Source organism: Mustela nigripes, chromosome 13 (genome assembly GCF_022355385.1).
Source record: "Mustela nigripes isolate SB6536 chromosome 13, MUSNIG.SB6536, whole genome shotgun sequence".
NCBI classification, from domain to species: domain Eukaryota; kingdom Metazoa; phylum Chordata; class Mammalia; order Carnivora; family Mustelidae; genus Mustela; species Mustela nigripes.
In genome coordinates this window covers 63,786,053-63,805,777 of record NC_081569.1, presented here as the reverse complement: position 1 = coordinate 63,805,777, position 19,725 = coordinate 63,786,053, and the positions used below count along the sequence as shown (strand labels likewise).

Sequence of the window (19,725 nt, the reverse complement as noted above, 5' to 3'; positions counted from 1 at the left end):
ACTAGGGAACTGAGACTTTCCACCAAAAAATCACCTTTGAGAAGTCACAGAATCAAGGGAATAGTTTTGAGAAAATGAACCTGGTATCAGGGGACAATTTTTTTTTTTTAAGATTTTATTTATTTATTTATTTATTTATTTATTTGAGAGAGTGCAAGCAGGGGGAGGAGCAGAGGGATGGAGGGAGGGAGGGACAAGCAGACTCTGCTCAGCGCAGAAATCTGCCGCAGGGCTCAGTCCCACAACCCTGGGATCACGACCTGAGCCGAAATCAAGAGTTGGATGCCCAACTGACAAACCACCCAGGTGCCCCTCAGGGAGCAATTTAAATAGGGGGAGAATCAAACCAGTCCCGGAAATCGGTTTTAGAGACGAGTACAGTGGTGTAGGCGTGAGTGATAAGGGCTTGATCGGGTACTCGCATTAGAAATGCAAATAAAAAGATTCAGATAAGAATGAGGCGGAGGAAAGGGAATGAATTGCGTGAGAGGTGGGGAGGGCACCCTGGGGGGAAAAGTCAAAGTTGACACCCAAGAAGCGGAAGAGAGAGGAAGTATATGAAACAGGAAACAGGGCAATCGAGCAGGCGAGGGAAAACCACCTTGAAGAGCATTATATAACTGTGGACAGGAGGAGGGCAGCCTGCGGCTGATAGGTGTCCCCTGGGAAGAAATAAGATTGGAGAAGCATATGGCACTGAAGCTCAGGCTGGGAGCTTAACCCCAGATGACTGCAATCCCATCTAGGGGTCACAGGTCACCGAGCAGCAGTCTGCAGGCCAAACGCAGACCGGAGCTAACCCCCCCCAAAACTCCAGAGTCTTGGCCTGATAGCACCAGGCCCACATTCTCACGTGCCGACCCTCACCTGGAGCTGAGCAGTCCCAGGTTCCAGTTCACCCCAGCTTCCCCCCAGTCTTGGTTGCTCCTCTGCGTCACCTGCCCCGCCCTGGCCAGCATTTGAACTCATGGCCGCCCACAAACGGCAGTGAGAGCCCTTGGAAGTTCTCAACACTGGAGATCCCCTGCGGGAAGCACAGAGGATGAACCGGAGCAATTCAGTTGCGTTCAGCATTTCCGAGTGTCTGCTCTGTGCCGAGCGTCACACTAGATGCTATGGGGACCGCCACGAGATAGTACGATCTGTCTGTCTTACTAGAAGAGACTGGGAATACAAGCCTTCACTAAGTGGCTGCTTCAGAAACTCAGGCACCAGCGAAGGCCCGGAACAGACAATGCGAACAGAGCTGAAGGCAGCAGATATGAAAACACAGGCTGAGCGGGCTTTGTGTGACACACGGACTACAGGGGACCGAGGAGGAAGAATGTGAGCGATGACCTTGCTCCACTGGCTCTAATGAAGAGAGGCTGTAAGTAACAGTGCTGGGTTACTCAGAGCAGAGTCAAGGTCCAAAGTAGGGTGGAAGAGAAGGAAACCACACCTCGAAAAGGGCAGGGAGCAGTGCTCTGTGAAGACCAATGTCAGCCGTGCCCTTCCTCTTGGCACATGTCCCCTTGAGTAATGGCAGAGCTGTCACCACCTGTGTGTTGGGGAACTGGATTACTATATTGCTAGCAAATAAACAAAATGGAGCAATCTTCGTTTAGACCTACAGGGCCACAACGGAATTCTCCAGAGTTGCTATAAAAATCAAATATTTTATTATCTTAACATTAAGTATTAAGCCGTGCAGCAAATGCTCTGGTTGTGGACCAAGAGAAAATCATCCAGGAAACAAATATCATGTACCGCTCCCTCATGACTCAGGCGTCAGAGCCACACTGGGGCTCATTAGTTCCCTAATTCTTTAAGAACAAACCATAAAAAAATGTCTTTGAAGAGTGACTGACACAGTTATCAGTGAGGAGCTGGCCAAGAAACAGCAGTCCCCTTGGCTGCTAAGGAATTTCCTACCAGTTTCCCTTGCCTGTACCCATTTTATAATCAAGAAAGTCTTATAATGTGGGATTGACAATTTCACCAAGCCATGTATTTGCAGAAAATAAAAATTACACTTACACAAGGAAAATGCTTGCACTCTGACTTCAGACAAGGAAGAAATAAGTCAGCTGGATTATTTCAATGGAAAGTTAGAGGGTTTGACTGAGCTGTTGGCAGGTGGGGGGATGCCTTGCTTCCCTGCTTGAGTTAGCCAATGGGAGTGTGGCCGCATGTGTTCCGGTATATGAATAATCACCCTTTAGCTCTCCTTCAAGTCCATCATTCACAGTTGGCCTCTAGTCAAGTATACTGCAGGGTTCCTTTCAACGTCTGCATATGCCTATGTGGTGGGCCCATCCCCAGACTGCAGAACAGGACACACTGGAGAAGGAGGCCTGATGTGGGATTAATTTGCTCCCAGTTACACAGCAGGGGCAGCTTAGGCTGAATCTGATAAATGGTCACAATAAAATTACTCATCAGGCTTGAGAGTGCTGGGCCTCCTGCTCAGTCTCCCATACAAGAAGGCTCTGAAGGGTAGAATTTCATTATAAACAAGGACTGGCCAAATTAATCAGGCGTATTAGTCCCTGGAATCCAGTGTGTGAGGTCTTAATACAATGAGAAAAGACTCTTTAATTACAAGTTATATATCTGCTGTTTGAACATGACTGAAGAGACGCCAAACTCAATCCTTTAATGGTTAGGACAGAACGAGGGGTAGGCTAGGTAACAGGTGTGCCAAGTCGCCTAAGCTGATGTCTGTCCTATGTCTAACCCAATGACGCAGTTCCCCATCCTGGCGAAGTTCTGTTTGAGGGTGTGTCAGGAGTCAGGGAGTCAGAAGACTGGGTCCATATTCCAGGCAGTGCCAGGCAGGGCTCCTCCTGAACCATTCTGGGCCATGCTTTCTTCAGCAATGGATATAGGATTGAACTGGGAGTCTCCCAAAGTCCCTTCCTTTTCAAAACACTGTGATCTTCCAAATGAAGGGGGAAAAGGGAGGCTCACAAGCAGGACTCAAATGGGAATACTTGTTCTCCTAACTCCTGAGATTGATCCCAGCTGTGTATTGCAGCACAGAATCCCACAGGTATAACCAGGCTAGCCCCTGGTATCTCTTCCTTTTATAAAAACATCAGTCATATTGGATTAGGTCCCATCCTATGATCTCATTTAATCTTAATTTCTTTTTTAAGGGCTCTATCTCCAAATACAGTCATATGCCAAGGCCTTGGGGGTTAGGGCTTCAACATAGGAATTTTGAGCAGGCACAATTCAGTCCATAACACACCAGAGTTAGCCCCGGTGTGTTCTAAATTTCCTATTCCTTTCAAAGTTCTCTCCCCATCTTCCAGCCCCCAATTTAGGTAAGAAGAAAAGATGAACAAGAAATGTGCATCTATGCCCAGAAGTGCCTCATCATGGGTCTGTCTCCATTCCCTATTAGACATTTCCTGTGTTACAACATACGGGATTAACAAGCTTAGACACAGTAAAGATGCAAAAGAACTGTTCTGCAGAGGAATGCGGGTTTCCCAACAACATTCAAAATCATTTTCTCAGGCAGAACACCAGCTGCACAGACCCACTCACACGATCCATCACCCCTGACTGACATCCCGAGCACTCAGCTCCAGATGTGTTTATATATTTGTTTAGCCTGTAAAAAAAAAAAAAAAAGCCACCCAAATTTTAAATAGTCATATCTCAAACCACCAGTTGTCTCCTCAATGAATTTTCAGTTTTTTAGATGTAATCATAAGCAACCCTCTCCAACCTGCTTATTCATTCAATAAATGTTTACTGAGTACCTTCCATATACCAGGGCTGGGCATACCAACCATGATGGCCATAAGCGTGAGGGAGACAGGTTCTAATAAATGGTATTTATTTCACATCTCTGTGCCAGGTGCGGTGCTAAGTACTTAAACAGATGGGAAGACACAATTGTATCTCCACCATGCAATAAAAAAGCTAAGGCGGAAGGATGCCAGGGTGGCTCAGTTGGTTAAGCCGCTGCCTTCAGCTCAGGTCATGATCCCGGGGTCCTGGGATCAAGTCCCACATCGGGCTCCCTGCTCGGCAGGGAGCCTGCTTCTCTCCCTGCCTCTGCCTGCCTCTCTGCCTGCTTGTGTGTACTCTCTCTTTCTGGCAAATAAATAATAAAAAAAATCTTAAAAAAAAAAAAAAAGCTAGGGCGGAAAGAAGTTCAAAAGCCAAGGTCAAGCTGCCAGTCAAAGCAAGTGTCAAGACACAGCCATGTCACCTGACCTCCAGGACTGCTCTTTGCACTCTGCAGGGATCATATCTTTAATTTCACTAATCTCTAGCTAAAATTTAACATTTTCTTCAGTTATACATGTAGGCAAAAAACCACAGCAATATCAGCAGTACCTATGATTGCCAACAGAAATCACAGGTGGTAGGGCAGCTAGGTGGTGCCCTCAGGTAAGCATCAGCCTCTGGCTCAGGTCATGATCCCCAGATGGATCCCTGCCTCTGGCTCCATGCTCAGTGGGAAGTCTGCTTCTCCCTCTAGCCCTCCACCTGGCTTGTGCGCTCTCTTTCTCTCTTGTGTTCTCTCCCTCTCTCTCTCTCAAAAATAAATAAATAAAATCTTAAAAAAAAAAAAAAAAACAACAACAAAACCGGGGCACCTGGGTGGCTCAATGGGTTAAAGCCTCTGCCTTCAGCTCAGGTCATGACCCTAGGGTGCTGGAATCAAGCCCCGCATCCGCCTCTCTGCTCAGCAGGGAGCCTGCTTCCTCCTCTCTCCCCACCTGCCTCTCTGCCTACTTGTGATCTCTGTCAAATAAATAAATAAAATCTAAAAAAAAAAAAAAAAAACAAAAAACCAAACCGCAGGTGTTTTCTTATATCACAGGTGTTGCCTATATCTTGAAATATCGTTTATGCTCATTACTATTCCAAAATTATGGTAGCTAGATCTGCTGCTAGATCTTTAACGCATTAGGTTTTCTTTAAAGCACATATATTACGACATTATAAATTCTTTTAATATTTTGATAAGTGCTTTGGAAATAGTTCCCTTTACTTTTATTTTATAGCTTTAAAAGTATTGTTCTGAGAAGGCAACCTTACTCTCCCCAGAAGGGCCTGCCAGAGGGGCTACACGGTACAGAAACGGATCAGAACCCCGCATTACAGCAAAGAAGCCCAGGCAGGTGCAGAGGCTCTCCTCACTGCGTCTTTGAGCAAGAAGCGAGGCTGGGATTTTCATATTTAACAGAGAGATGAAGAGCAAACGGTAAGAGCCCCAATTCCGCCAGAGGATTCTCTCCTTTCCACCAATTCCCGTTCAGCACGTGACCTAAATGCTATCTTGTTCCAGCCGAAGCTGATTCCTTGAGTGTCCGCCTCAGTCCGACGCTCGGCGTCGGTGGATAAATGTGCCTCCGGGGCGGGCTGGGGTCAACCTCGGATCCCTGAGACTGGGCACTGTGTGCCGCGACGGCGCTAAGGGACATTTCAACAAGTGGAGGGCGTCACCAATTCCCGCATACCAAGCCGCCAAGAAATTCCCACGCACCAAGACCACGGATCCTTGGGTTTCCAACCGCCGCTCGCAGGTTGGCGTCTCCGCGCCCCCGAAACCCGACACTCCGCGAAGGAAGCACGAGTCCCCACTGCCAAGTTCCAGACAAGGGCAGCTAGAGCTGCGGGCGTTGCGGGTGGGGAAGGAGCGTGAAGCGACGGTCCGCGCACAGTCCCGGCTGCGTGGGCAGAGCGGGGCCACCAACCAGCCTCCGGGGTGATCTGTCCCCGCCTGGCCCCCTCCCCTGGCCCACGGCCCGAGATGGCCTCTTACCCAGGGGCGAGCGGAGCTGCCGGCCACTGTGTTGGCGCAGCAAGAGGGGCTGCTCCCTGCCCGGGCTCACCGCCTCCGCTGGGGCTCCGCCCGCCCGCCAGCCTGCCCGGCCCCCGGGCGGATGCTAGGGGCGGGGAGAGCGGGGTTTCCCCCAGGAAAGGTCCGGAAAGGTCCTGCCGCTGCCCCGCTTGGCGCCCCAGCCCGAGACCAAGGCCAAGTGCAAACGGTACCGAGGCTTTGAGTGCGCCCGGAGGACTGAGCCAGGGACGCGGGTCCAGCCGGCCCGGGACGCTGCGGGCACGCTGCCCCCTAGGCCTCGCGCACTCCGGAGGGCGGCCGGGGTCCCCACGCGAGTCAGCGAAGGGCACGGAGGCCACCTGTTACTCCCGCCTCCCCTTCCCCCCGCGCCCTCCTGCCCCACCCCCTCTCCCGGCCGGCGCCGCGTAACTGGGAGGGGCGAAGGGGAGGCCGGGCTCTGGATAAAGGTCCGGCAGTTTGGGTTAGGTCCTCCTGGGCGTGCTTCTGCCTGGTTCCCAGCGCGTCCCAGGAAAACAGCGACCCCTGCGCACACTTAAGAGATAAGGCCACCTTGGCCCAGAGCAGCCCAACGACTCGCTTTGGTAAAGACTGGAGCCTCCTCTCTCTTAGCTCGGGGAGCAGGCTGGGGCCAGCTGGCTTCAGCACTGGCCTTCACACCATCTTCCATCCTTTCATGACTGGACATTTTCAATTGGCTGCTTTTTTCAAGGGGGGGCTGCAAAGTGTGGATAAGCGGGTCTCCACCAAAACAGATCAAGCAGCACCTCTTTATAATAAATAGAGGGTGTCCCAGGGGCACATGGGTGGCTCAAGCCTCTGCCTTGGGCTCAGGTCATGATCTCAGGGTCCTGGGATCAAGCCCCGCATCAGGCTCTCTGCTCACAGGAGCCTGCTTCCCCCCCCCCCCGCCCCTCTCTCCTGCCTCTCTGCCCACTTCTGGTCTCTATCTGTCAAATAAATAAATAAAATCTTTTAAAAATAAATAAATAAAGGATGTCCCAAAAGTCTTACTACAATTTAAACTGCCTGAGACCTTGAAAACTGTTATGAAACTGATGAAAGAAGTTGAAGAACACACAAACGGAAAGACAGTCCGTGCTTGTGGATTGAAAGAATTAATATTAAAATGTCCACACTACCCGAAGCGATGTGTAGGTTCAATGTAAATCTTTCCAAACATTTCAGTGACATTTTTCCCCACAGAACTAAAACAAACCCTCCTAAAATGTGTATGGAACTACAAGACCCAGAATATCTAAAGCAATCTTGAGTAAAAAGAACAAAGCTGGAGGCGTCATGCCTCACCTAAGACCCCTCCTCCTTCTTCCAAGACCAGTGTCTGTAACATCACACAGCCAGGAAGGGGGCTAAGAGTTTGTGCACTCGCTCCTGCAATCATTCTTTCATATGATGTATATACTCCCCAGTCCCCCTGCCTGCTACGTTTCCAGTAAGCGCTGTGCCTGCTCCCTGGTTGTACAGTGAACAAAGCAGACTTGGTTCCTACCCATGTGGGGCTTGCAAAGTAGTAAAGTGTGCTTGCCCTGATGGGGGTCTAGCACAAACATCACTTGAAGTGAAGCTGTTTTTCAGAGCAGAAGAACTAATGTAAATGGAGGGACTTCACCAACTACAGAGGGCTCTATCTCAATCAGCATTCTTGGTTGTGAGCAGGAAACAAGCTCTGGATACCATATGTAGAAAACGGTTATTAAAGACTCTGAGGGGTTCACAGAACCACCAAAATGATGCGGTAATGGTGGCAGGAGAAGTGGACAGTGTAAGGGCCTACTTAGCCAGAGCGAGCCATTTTGTTGTTTATGCAGTAAACTTGGATTGAACCTGCCCCTTCCCCCAAAGAGGAAAGTGCTTAGAAACAGAACTGGTGAAATACGGCCAAATAGCCCCCAATAATGGAGCACAGATACCAGGACATGTCAGGCTGGGCAGAGATAATGGAGCCCAGATACAAGGACATATGGGGCCAGGTGGAAATGTCCAATCAGTAAAAGCGCACGTATTACCTCCCTCCCGCCAAGGATGAGCCAAGCCAGGTGGAGACATTCAATCAGGAAAGCACCTCCCTAACCATCCAAGAATGTGGGCCCTGCCTTTTGGGCACCAATTCTGACCAGAGTGATAGGCTAGTTCAAATAACTACTATAGGGTGAATTGTAATTCAATTGGCCACCTGTGTGTGGCCAGGCTCAACCACATGGCCTTTGCTCTATAAAAGTTGCTTGACCTTCGCTTTGTATCAGTCTCGTCCTTTTGTCCACGGACCCTTTCAGACAGGAATCAAGACAGCTCTGCAGAATCAAAACCCAGAAAGCACAATACCATCTGGTGGCACCAAGAATGTTCCACTGCACTCTCAAATGACCCAAATATAAAGGAAATGAGAATTCAAGTCCTCTGTGGGAGTGTCCACTGGCCAACTCTATGTCAAAAACCAGCCCATTGCTATTGAAGCAGAGTGAGAGCACGTTCCGTCCCTCTTCCACCAGTGTTCTTATGACGGGTGTGGCCCCAAGTGGGGAAAGGGGTGGGATACTGGGCAGGAAAACAGGGGAAAAAAAAAAAAGAAAGAAAGACGCTGTCTACCATACACTCCACAAATATAAGATCTTATTAGTATAGATCGTTTTCTACACACATAAGCAAGGTGGTATGAAAGTGAAAACTCTCAGTCCTAAAGCAACTGGGGGTTCCGCCAAACCTTTCACTGTTAGAATGCTGTAGAGTGGGGGTGTGGCTCAGGGTGGCTCAGACTCTCCATCCACAGCAATCTCCTGGAATATAAGAAAAATACTGGGTCTGCAATCAAGTGTTTCTCAGAAACATAGTTCCAAACTCGATTTGAGGTAATTTTATTTTATTTTATTTTATTTTTTGCCCAGATTTCCTGGTCTATAAACTCTCTCCTCTGATCTCAAGGATATACTAGAAGAATAAACATTGTGTCTCTTGGGCCATGGATACTTCAGAGTGTATGGAACTAGGAAGACCCATATACTCTGGGTTTATGCACCACCAGTCTCAAAGACTGTTATCTGTATCAGTAAAATGGGTATTTTTTTAAAGTGCCTACCTCATAGTTATGCCTATGAAAATTTAAATGAGTTAATACATATTAAAGGAAGGGCACTTGGGCGGCTCAGTTGGTTAGGCAACTGCCTTCAGCTCAGGTCATGATCCTGGAGTCTCGGGATCGAGTCCCACTTTGGGCTTGCCCATCAGCAGGGAGTCTGCTTCTCCCTCTGACCGCCCCCCCCCCCCAATGATCTGTCTCTCCCTCTCTCATTCTCTCAAATAAGTAAAAATCTTTAAAATAAAAAAAAAAATCATATTAAAGTGATTGGGGCCATATGGGGCACCCAAATGCCCTTTAGACACAAAATTGAACTTGAGAGTGGGAGTGATAATCCCAAGAGATGAAGCAAAATGGGAGGGGAGGGCCCCAGTCCATCCTCCGGGGCAGATACCTGCTGTGTGTGTTCCTTCTACCCCAAGGGCAAGAGCTGGGGAGTAGGAGGGGTTTCTTTGGAGTTGATGCTTGGCTCCTCATCAGCATTGGCTCTTTGCCTAAGATACATTTCTTCCCAAACCTGCCCTAGTGGCCACAGTGAGTCCCATCATTCACGGTCTCTGTTCTTGTGATACTTTATGTCACAGTTACTTACCACTCCCTCTAATAAAGTTATGTACAAGGTGACAAACTGTATCTCTCCCAGAAAAATATAAACCCACTGAAGACAGGAACTGTCTTCATCTTCTTGTCCCCAGGGCTTAGCACTATGTCTTTTATCCAATAAAAGTGTGTTGGGTTCAACAATGGTTTCTAGGTAAGAGTATAAGTATCAAAAGGGGATTCAAAAACAGGCTGCCTCAAAGGAATGTTAAAAATCCAGTAAACTTCTAATTCACATGTGATAGGCACCATGAGGGCTAGTAATTCAAGGAAAAACTCAGAATTTGAGGCAAGTATGGTGATCTAAGGCCTTTGGGACCCCCAGAGCAGGTAGCAATTCTCGAACTTGGCCACTTACCACTGTTCTACATGTTTGAACAACACAGGAAAAGCCCACCTAGAAGGGAGCTCTAGGGGGCTATAAAGTTACAACAAGCATTGCTCTGGGGGCCTAGAGACTCCCATGGTTCCAGATGCAGCATGAAGAATGGAGGAAATTCGGGCCTGGTTTGTGGTAACTCTATTCAGTTTAGTTGGGCAGTTGACACAACCCTGACAAAGTTACTGGGTGCCTGAACACAGCAGTGAGAGCAGGAAAGCAAGCAGCCTTTTTTCCAACAGCCGAAAGCATTGGCCCTGGGGCCACCAACATCCAAGATCCAAAGGGAGCCCTACCCAGGGTCTTTCTCCAGAAAATGCCACTTTAAGGATTCCTTGTTTTCTCTCTCAGCTATGCTCTACTTTTGTCCTTTCTTAAGTACATTGTCTCTCCTGTTACTGATTTCTCATTTTTTTATCTGGTGTCTCTTTCTCCCCACCCAGGAGTTTTAACCTCTACTACCACCGCATGCCCAAAATACAGCCTTGCCAAAGAGAAGTCATGATGAAAATGGAATAAAAAGGCTTAGCCTTTATATAACCTGGGCCACCCACTTGAAATCAGGTCATTTTGTGAGTAAGCAGTATGATCCAGCTTGGACCCAGGAGACAGGGGGCTAAATTGTTTTTATTGTTGGGAAGAAAGCCCTGGAAGTCATGTGGAAGGATTTGTAACATACATATGTGATAACGGCAGCAGGATTAATGGGCTGTGATAGTCTAGGCATTGTGAGAAGCAGATACCAATACAGAATTAAACATGCAAGGATTTTATTGGGAAGCTCTTGGGAGAGAAAGTGAGGGAGATGGAGAAGACTGGGATAACCATCAGAGCAGGATCCAAGTCTGACCCTAAAAGAAGAGGAAAGGGAAGAAAGGCTGAATGGAAGCTTTCTAGACAGCTGCGTAGGTTCAGCAAAGCTCTCAGGGGGAAGTCAGCTATTAGAGGAGACCAGTACTCTCCCAGGCAGAGCCACCTGTAGTCTCACAGGGCCCACACCTGGTTCAATGTTCTGTGGCTGCCATCTTGAAATTCTCAATAGAATTGAACAAGGGGACCTGGGCTTGCCTTAATATCCCCGCTGAGCTCAGTCATTGGCTCGGAGCAGCCCGCTGGAAGCATAGGTTAGCAAAAATGTGGCAGTGGAATCCAGAGTGAAGTAGCTGAGGCCTTTGTTCCGTTATCTTCCTGTAGCTGGAGAGCTGTGAGCCATAGTCTCTTGGCTTCCAAAGTCCCCCTCCTGTGCCACATAGATCTCCTTCTCCACAAAGGTGCAGAAAGCAGCTCCTCCATGGGCCTCCTGGCCTCCCTCTTGAGGAGCCACTGAGAAGAGGAAATTTACTGGATGAACTATAGTCCCCCAAGATCATCGCAGCTGATCCCAAAGCCACAATGAATACTCACTTTCTCCCTTCTCCAACATCCATTCTAAACCCCTTTCAGCCTCTGCTCTCACTTTGGTGGGTCTTGAGACAAACCTTGATTCCTGAAGGGTTTGAACACTTGATAGTCATAGCCTCTCTTCTCAGGCTGGGTGGCTGCATGTGTCCTAGTCACAGTTACAGTGAGACAAGGGAGTAGAGAAGGTGCCTGCATGACTCACCGGAGTCCCACCCGCATTCCTCCTGGCCCCCGCGGTGTACAATCAGGTTCAGTTACTCCTGCTAGGGTGACAACTCCCCTCTCGCCTGCTTGTCCCAGACAGGAAACTTCAAAGTGCCCTGTCAGCAGCCATAACTTCTCATTCAATGGAGCCTCCATTGTGCCTCTGGTGAGGGCGTTCCCTTTGGGGACCAGGCCCCTCAACCATGCAGAGCCCAGGGTTGCAAAGAAAGAAAGCACAGATTCCCTGGGGATCATCAAGAATGATGGTAAATTAGGCCACTTCTGCTCCCACCCCTTGGTTTTCAGAGCCTTGTGTCCTTCCTACTGAGAACTCAGCACCACACAGAGGGCTCTGATTTAAGAAATGCACCATGTCCTAAAGGACCGCACTCCACCATTTCAGTGTGACTTTAGAAGGCCGTTTCAGCAGTCTAAGTCTCAGACTAGTTAAGTCTCCACTTGAAGTAGATCCCGTGGTTGGACACTTTGCTAAATGGAATTTCACACCTGTGGATGCGACACTTAAGCCTCCAGCGAGAAGCTTTGGCAGAGATTGTGGGCAGGGAAAACAGACAACATTCAGTTGACAGTGTGCTTCAGGTTATGTTCCCGTCCCCACGTCCTGTCATAATACGGTCTGACAGATCTGGGCCTGATATCCAAGAGAGTATCACACTGATCCATTTCACTGATGACATCCAGTGACTGGACAGGACCAGCCAGAGGGGCTAGAATGCTAGCAGGCCGCGATCAGATGCATGCACTCGACAATGGGAGAAAACTCTACGGGGAGTCAGGAATAGGCCATTTCCGTGACATTTTTAGAATTCTAGTCATCAGGGGGTATTCTGGGATATCCCCTCCCCAAAAAACAGGCAGACTGCTGCATTGTGCCATCTCGTCACATAAAGGAAGCACAGCACCTTGCAAACATCTTTGTGTTCTCGAGACAACACATCCCACTCCGCGGGGGGGGTTTGCTGGCCCGTATACTGGGTGACACAGAAGGCTGCCAGCGTCAAGCAGAGCTGAAGCGCGAAAGGGTGTTCCCAAAGGTTCCACCCAGTGCCTTTAGCCCTGCCTCCCTGCCACCACAGGCCGGGAGAGGAGGGGGTCAGGGGAGGGGGTTAGACAGGTCAGTTGTGGGAAAAGATGCAGTATGGCCATTGGGTGGAGCTGTGGCTCCCGCAGGGCCATCATAAACTGGACTTCATGCTTGACCTCATTTTTCATCTGGTCCTCACAGGCCCCCATTCGAACAGGAGGACCATGCCGCTCCTTTGTGTCTCTATGAATCAGGGTCAACTCAGAACCTTTTGTCCAACAGTCCTAGTACACAGTCACCCCAATCAATGGCCATGGGTTCCTAAAAGGAAGAACTGGAGGGACTGTCACAGTCTGTACATGTTAGTGTTGCAGGTTCCTTCCTCCAACCACCTCTTTAGTCAGTGGGTTCCAGACCTCAAAACTGACTCAAGTTTGGGAACTGAGCAAGAGAACATGACTTGTTTTTTTTTTTTTTAATATTTTTTATTTATTTAACAGAGACAGAGAGACCACAATGAGGCAGAGAGGCAGGCAGAGAGAGGAGGAAGCAGGCTCCCCGCTGGCTCGATCCCAGGACCCTGAGATCATGACCCAAGCTGAAGGCAGAGGTTTAACCCACTGAGCCACCCAGGTGCCCCAAGATCATGACTTGTATTGAAATGACTGCCCTTAGTTTCTTGCTCTTCCAATTCTGCTTAAAAAAAAAAAAAAGATAGATAAGGGATCAGTAAAAAATGGTCCATGGACCAAATCAAAACAACCACCACTTTTTGTAAACTGAAACACAGCTACACTCATTTGCTGACATAGTGTCTATGGCTGCTTTTGTACTAGAACAGCTGATGGGACCTATAAAACCTAAAATATTTACTATTTAGTCCTTTACCAAAAACGTTTGCTGACTCCTGTTACAGATACTAAGCTGCACCCTTTCTATCTCCCAATTTGGCCCCCAGATGCAAAACCAACACCATGCCCTGTTACCTATCACCATGACACCCTGCTGGCAAAGCCCACTAACTGCCCTCCAACCTTGCCTTCTGGTGAGGAAGGTAATTCTGGCCTTGGGACTTTTGACAGTTGAATGCCACTCCTGACCTCCACCAGTCTTAACATATGCTAACATGCTCAGTTTATAATCACTTCTCAGAACTTCCACCATCCCTGGCCTGCAGAACTTCCTAGGGATGTTGGTGCCCCTCCTGGTGGTGTGCTCTGTGCTCTTTCATAGGACATATTCCTTGTAGGTCTTCTGGTCTTAAGTAACACACCCTTCCCACATGCCCACTTCCATCCACCTCTTTTCTCCTTCTTATGCTGCCTGCCGGGATGAAGAAGAAAAGGAAGGAAGTTTGGGGGTGGGGGTGGGGGAAGCGTCCTACACTGCTGAACAGAGCTTTGGTAATGCCAAGGGGGAGACCTTAGCCAAAGCTGAGCATCAGAGGAAGGCCCATCTCTCCTAGGAGCAGGCTGTGCTAATGCAGAGAGGCCTCAGAGCATATGGTTCCCACAGGTAGAGGTGTGCGAGACATAGTCTCCTGGCCACAATGGGAACAGAAAGATTAGGGTGGAGGTGACACAGCCTGCTTAAGTGCCAGTCTGCATCCTTCACGTTAGGTGGGACTCATAAGGTGGCACAAGCAGCAGCTTGTCACCTTACAAGTTTGTCCCCTCTCTTGGGGAGCAGAGGGTGGGTCCCCCAGAGAGGCTGCAGAGATAGAGGGTGACTCATGTGTGCTTTACCTCCTCTCCTTACCATTATGCTTTCAACCCAGAAGGGAAAGGGGCCTCTGCCCTCATTTAGAAGCAATCTCTTCTCTACTCCCCTCTTCTGAGAGGGTCCATTTGTGGACCTCAAGGTTTGTCCGAGGCCCAGACTGTGAGGCAGTCAACAGCCAGGAACATCTCATTCAAGATGAAGTCATTGCCTGGATGTGGCCACCGCAATGAACAAAGACACTGGTGCATCATTAAGTGAAAACAGCAGACCAGAAGCCAAGGCTCGATAGCCACGGAATTCAAGCTGTCTTGTGTTAAGTAGCACTGGGAAAGTGTTAGGGCTCACCTCAGGTGTGCGCACTTACCCCCAGGGGAAACTGAATGACGCCAGGTCCTCCAGTGAGAAAAGCTGGCTTCCAACCTTACCTGTGCTCTTCCCCCAGAGTTAATAAGGTACAGAAGAGCTGGAGCTGAGTGGTACAGGCCAAAGATCCAGAAATGCAGGCTCAGCGAGGCAACATCAAAGGTAGCTTTTTTGACGTGGTGGTGGTGGAGAAACGACTCAGAACAGCCTTAATGGGACTGTCCTTGTCCTTATTCCTCCTAGAGGCTTGGCTTGGCTTCTGTCAACTCCAGCATCATTACCATTTCAAGGCAAGGCTCCTGAACTACGTCTCACCCAGTTCCAGTCTCTGCATCGCTTGTTTCTATCAGAGAGGTGTGGGGCTTTGCAGTCAGCCTTGCAGTTAAATCACAGAGTTCTGTGCTGTCTTCCCACTCACCTCTCTACTAACAGAGATGCTCAGGCCTCCTCCACTTCTGTTCTTGTGATATTATCAGAATGCATTAAGAGGATTAGCAAATGAAATGGTGTAGCCATGTAACTCCCTATCCTTGGTACAGTTTTACCGCAAGAGTTAAGGTAAAACTCTTACATTCTATTGTTACAATCTCTGTGTCTAGGGTCTCCAGCCCAGGGAAATTCCCCTGCAATGCAATAGCTTTGGGTTTTTCCCTAAACCAAATCCCAGCTCCACCCCTTGTCCTCATCTGGAAAATGGTGACAAGAGCAGTGTTATGGGGATGACCTCCTACTACCGCTGGTACAAGGTAACACATGTGTAAAGCGGCACCTGGGATGTGACAGATGCTACACAGAGCTGGGGCTCTGAGTGCTGGGCTTGAGAATAAGTTGCAAGTATAGTGGGATCGGAAAGATGAAAATACTCTAAGAAACTGAACAAGAGAAAAAACCCAAAAAGCAATGAGAACAGATGAGTGGCTGACAGCAGGACTGCACCTGGGCGCTGGTCATTGTCCTCTTCTTCCTTGAATTCCCGGGTGAGCAGGCATGGACATACCTATGCTCCTAAGTAGCATCTTCATTATTAAATTAGTTCATGCATATTAAAACACTTTGAAAATTATAACATTCTACAGTCACCTGAAAAACAATGACAATGTTAGGTGATTTTAGTTGTAATAAGTGGAGATTTGTTCAGGTGACTTCAGAAATGGGAAAGGTAGGAAGGAGATGGGAGGGAGGCATTATAAAATACTTGTGGAAAATAGTCAACTTAGTTCTGCACTCAAATCCCATAGGAACCTAAGAAAAGAGCCTTCTACAGGAAAATGGCTCAGGATCCATGGCATTTTGAGGGATCTGGTCACCTTGTCGCCTTTTTTAGAAGTGGAAGCTCATGGTTCATTACTCCTCACTTAGCTATTCTCTATCTGCTTTCTATGTCTTATTTCTCCTTCAATGACTAAAGGACTGATTCTGAGTGAGTATTCTAATATATATTGCCAAGATAGTAATCAACAAAGCCAGTGAGATTCTCTGTAGTTCCCATTTAGGCAGTTTTTACTGCGAGGCTATCTTTTCACCAACTGGCCTCTGCATTTGCTGCCATTGGGTTAGGTGCCCATCCCAGATCCTATCAGCTGAGGCCCAATGTGTAAGTTCGGGGGAATAAAAACACAGGACTTGCCCACAGTGAGATCTCTGGCCTGTAATGTTTTTCTCAGAACAGGACACTGAGTGTGGCTGATGATAAATTACACAACAGGTAAAGAAAGAGAGAGGAAAAAAAAATAAAAGCCCTCAAGCCCACCATCAGACTAAGACTCAGGGTCCCTTGCTGGCTCAGTTGGTAGAACATATAAGGTAGTGAGTTTGAGCCCCATGTCAGGAGGTAGACTGACTAAATATTAAAATAATATTTTTTTAAATCTCTAAAAAAAAAAAACCCTCAAAGACTCAAAAAGTTAGAAAAGTGTACTTGTAAACTTTATCAGACATTTCACACAGATTACTTTCAAACACCTCACTGTGTAAGCAAAAGTTCAGACCATACAGAAAAGCATGACTTACCTAAAACTATAGTTGAAAACCCTAAGCCAGGGGCGCCTGGGTGGCTCAGAGGGTTAAAGCCTCTGCCTTCGGCTCAGTTCTCCATCCTGGGATAGAGCGGCACATTGGGCTCTCTGCTCAGGGTGCCTGCTCCCCCCACCTTCTCTGCCTGCCTCGCTGCCTACTTGTGATCTCCGTCTGTCAGATAAATAAAATCTTTTAAAAAAAGAAAGAAAGAAAGAAAACCCTCAGCCAAATTTCATCAGAGACAACACTAGAACCTGTAGAACGAGGGGAGGAAAGAGAACCACAAGATGGCAGCATTATCCCATCCATGCTCTATCGGGTTCTAAATCTAAGTCTGTGTTTGGCTGTTGAACCTGCTCTAGACCAGCTCACCTTCTTCCTTGAAGCTGTTTTTAAGAGACTGGAACAGCCCGTAGTTGACAGAGAATGTATAAATCTAAAAAGCACATTCATTATCTCTGGCTATCATGTTTTTAGTCTAACTGAATTAATGGAAGCAGTAACTTGGATTACCCAAGGATTACAGGCTCCTGAGGCTAGTCTACATTGTAGAATTTAATCTTTTTATTGTAATATTCCTTATTTGACACAGAATCCAGTTTTTTAATTACAGCTATTTTTAATATCTGTATCTCTCTCTCCTACCAGATTCATTTCAGGCTCTTAACCGAGGTTAATTTCCTATGGCAGCTTGGCTAGACCATAGTATTTAGGTATTTGGTCAAATGTCAGTCAGGATGTTGCTGTGAAGGTTTTTCTTTGACTTAAAGAGTACTCTCCCTAATGTGGGTGTACCTTAATCAGGTGAAAGCCTCTATACAAAAAGACTTATTAGGTCCCCTGAGCAAGAGAGAATTCCCTCCAGAATGCCTTTGAACTCAAGCTGCAACATCAGCTCTTCCCTGGGTCTCTGGCCTGCAGGCCTGCCCTGCAGATTTTGGAATTACCAAGCCCCAAAGTCATGGGAGCCAACTCCTGAAAATAAATCTTTCTCCTCTCTCTCTAAACACACACACACACACACACACACACACACACACACCCTATTGCTTCTGTTTCTCTGGAGAACCTTGACTAGAACACCAAATACAGACCAAGCACTAACAGCACTATGGAATAATAAAAAAAAAAAGACTACAAATTATCTTTGATCCTAAGATACATGTGAGCATAGAATTAATACTGCAAATGTGAAGGCATGTGCATTATTAAGTACTACAGAACACAAGAAAAAAATTCTTTAGGAAGTGGTTTGGAAAAGACTGCAAAGAACAAATAGGTGTCTCAATGGGCAGACATTACAGGATGAAGGATCCCTGCCAGTGGAAACCCAGGGAGCCAAAATCAACATGTATAAAGGGGCAAAAGAAACACCGCTGCCCTGTGGCTATGTGTGACCTCGAGCTACTCTAACATCCACCATTTCCTGAGCTCTACTTTGTTTTTATGTGGATATCATAAAACCTTATAAATTAGAAAGCCAGAAACACTCATCCCACCTTACAGTTTAGAAAACTGAGGTACAGGGACGCCTGGGTGGCTCAGTTGGTTGAGCAGCTGCCTTCGGCTCAGGTCATGATCCCAGCGTCCTGGGATGGAGTCCCACATTGGGCTCCTTCCTCGGCAGGGAGTCTGCTTCTCCCTCTGCGTCTGCCTGTGTTCACTCTTCCTCTCTCTCTCTGACAAATAAATAAAATATTTAAAAAAAAAAAAGAAGAAAAGAAAACTGAGATACAGGAGGATCAAACAAGTCCAAGGCCCGAAGATAATCAGGAGTATAAATCACACGAGCCTGACTTCAGAGGCTGCAGTCCCAACCACTATACTCCGAAAACCCCACACACTGTAGTTTTATGGCCAAAGCAGAGGCCAGAACGTTCTGGTCTGTATACGCATTTTTGTTGCTTAGGATTCCCACATTCCCTTGCACAGTGTTCAATACACTTTTTGACTACCTTTTCCAACCAACTGAGCCACCCAGGCGCCCCCTTGACTACCTTTTCCAAAGTTCTAATAAAAGTCAAGCCTAGAATAGGAGTAAGCAGCACCCACACATGCTCAGAGATTTTCAGCCCCATCCTTTTCCAGTCTGAAGCATTGCAGGCCTCCTGAAGCATATTAAGAATATATTTATGATCTAAACCAGAATGAACAGCCAGCTACAACTTTCTTTCCAATTTCGGATGTAGTGATGACAGTAGGAGGGCGACCTTGTGCTAAATAGGTGGATTTTACTAATTTATTATTCTGTATATGCCTATCAGCTTCCCTTCTTTTCAGGCTACACAGGTCTGCAAAACATCATTACCTTTCCTTCTACTTCAGTCTTGGCCTTCCCTTGTCTCTTTCTTGATTACCATTTCCACACTGCCCCAAATTTTACTTCTCTTTGACCTTCTCTTTTACTTCTCTTTGATCACACTGTGTTTCTTCAGAATTTTTGCTCTAAGTGCTTTTCAAACTAGTTATTAGAATGTCTCCCTTGACTACTCTCTTTGCTCTCTTAATGGCTTTGAAATAAACCTAGTCTCATCCAAATGCAAACCCGAAGATTGGATGGCCTCTGGCCTCATACATTCAAACAGAACTAAAAGAGTATGAAAATGCAAGAGAACAAATCTTAAATACCTGATTAATCTGTATAAACATAGTCTTTGAACAAATACGCAACACAGGAACTATCTGGGTGCCTGACTGGCTAAGTGGGTAGAGAATGCAACTCTCTTTTTTTTCTTTTCTTTTTTAAAATTTGTTTGAGAGAGAAGGAATAAAATAAGCAGGGGAAGGGGTAGAAGGAGAAGTAGGTTTCCCACTGAGCATGGAACCTGATATGGGGCTCAAACCCAGAACCGTGGGATCATGACCCAAGCTGAAGGCAGATGGTTATTAGCTGAGCCATCCAGGCACTCCTCTATTATCTTTCCGAAAAGGATTTCATAAGTAGACCAGTCATTTTGTAAAACAATCTACAGAGAACATTAAGAGGTAGATAATAGGAGAGGAAAGCAAAGGAATGAAATGTTTGAAATAATATGCATAAAGGGAAATACACATTGCTATGTACAAAACAGAGCTTCATAAATGACCTGGGA

General features: G+C 47.2%; 1 protein-coding gene across 2 annotated transcripts in view; it reads right to left on the bottom strand.

The window, feature by feature from the left end:
• Positions 1-6,168, bottom strand: part of SQOR (sulfide quinone oxidoreductase) — a 51,166-nt gene extending 44,998 nt beyond the window's left edge. Inside the window, exon 1 of one of the 2 annotated variants that reach the window (XM_059371194.1) lies at positions 5,774-6,168. The gene's annotated coding sequence lies outside the window, so the exon portion shown is untranslated. The other variant, XM_059371195.1, reaches the window with a different exon arrangement.
• Positions 6,169-19,725: the final 13,557 nt, after the last annotated feature.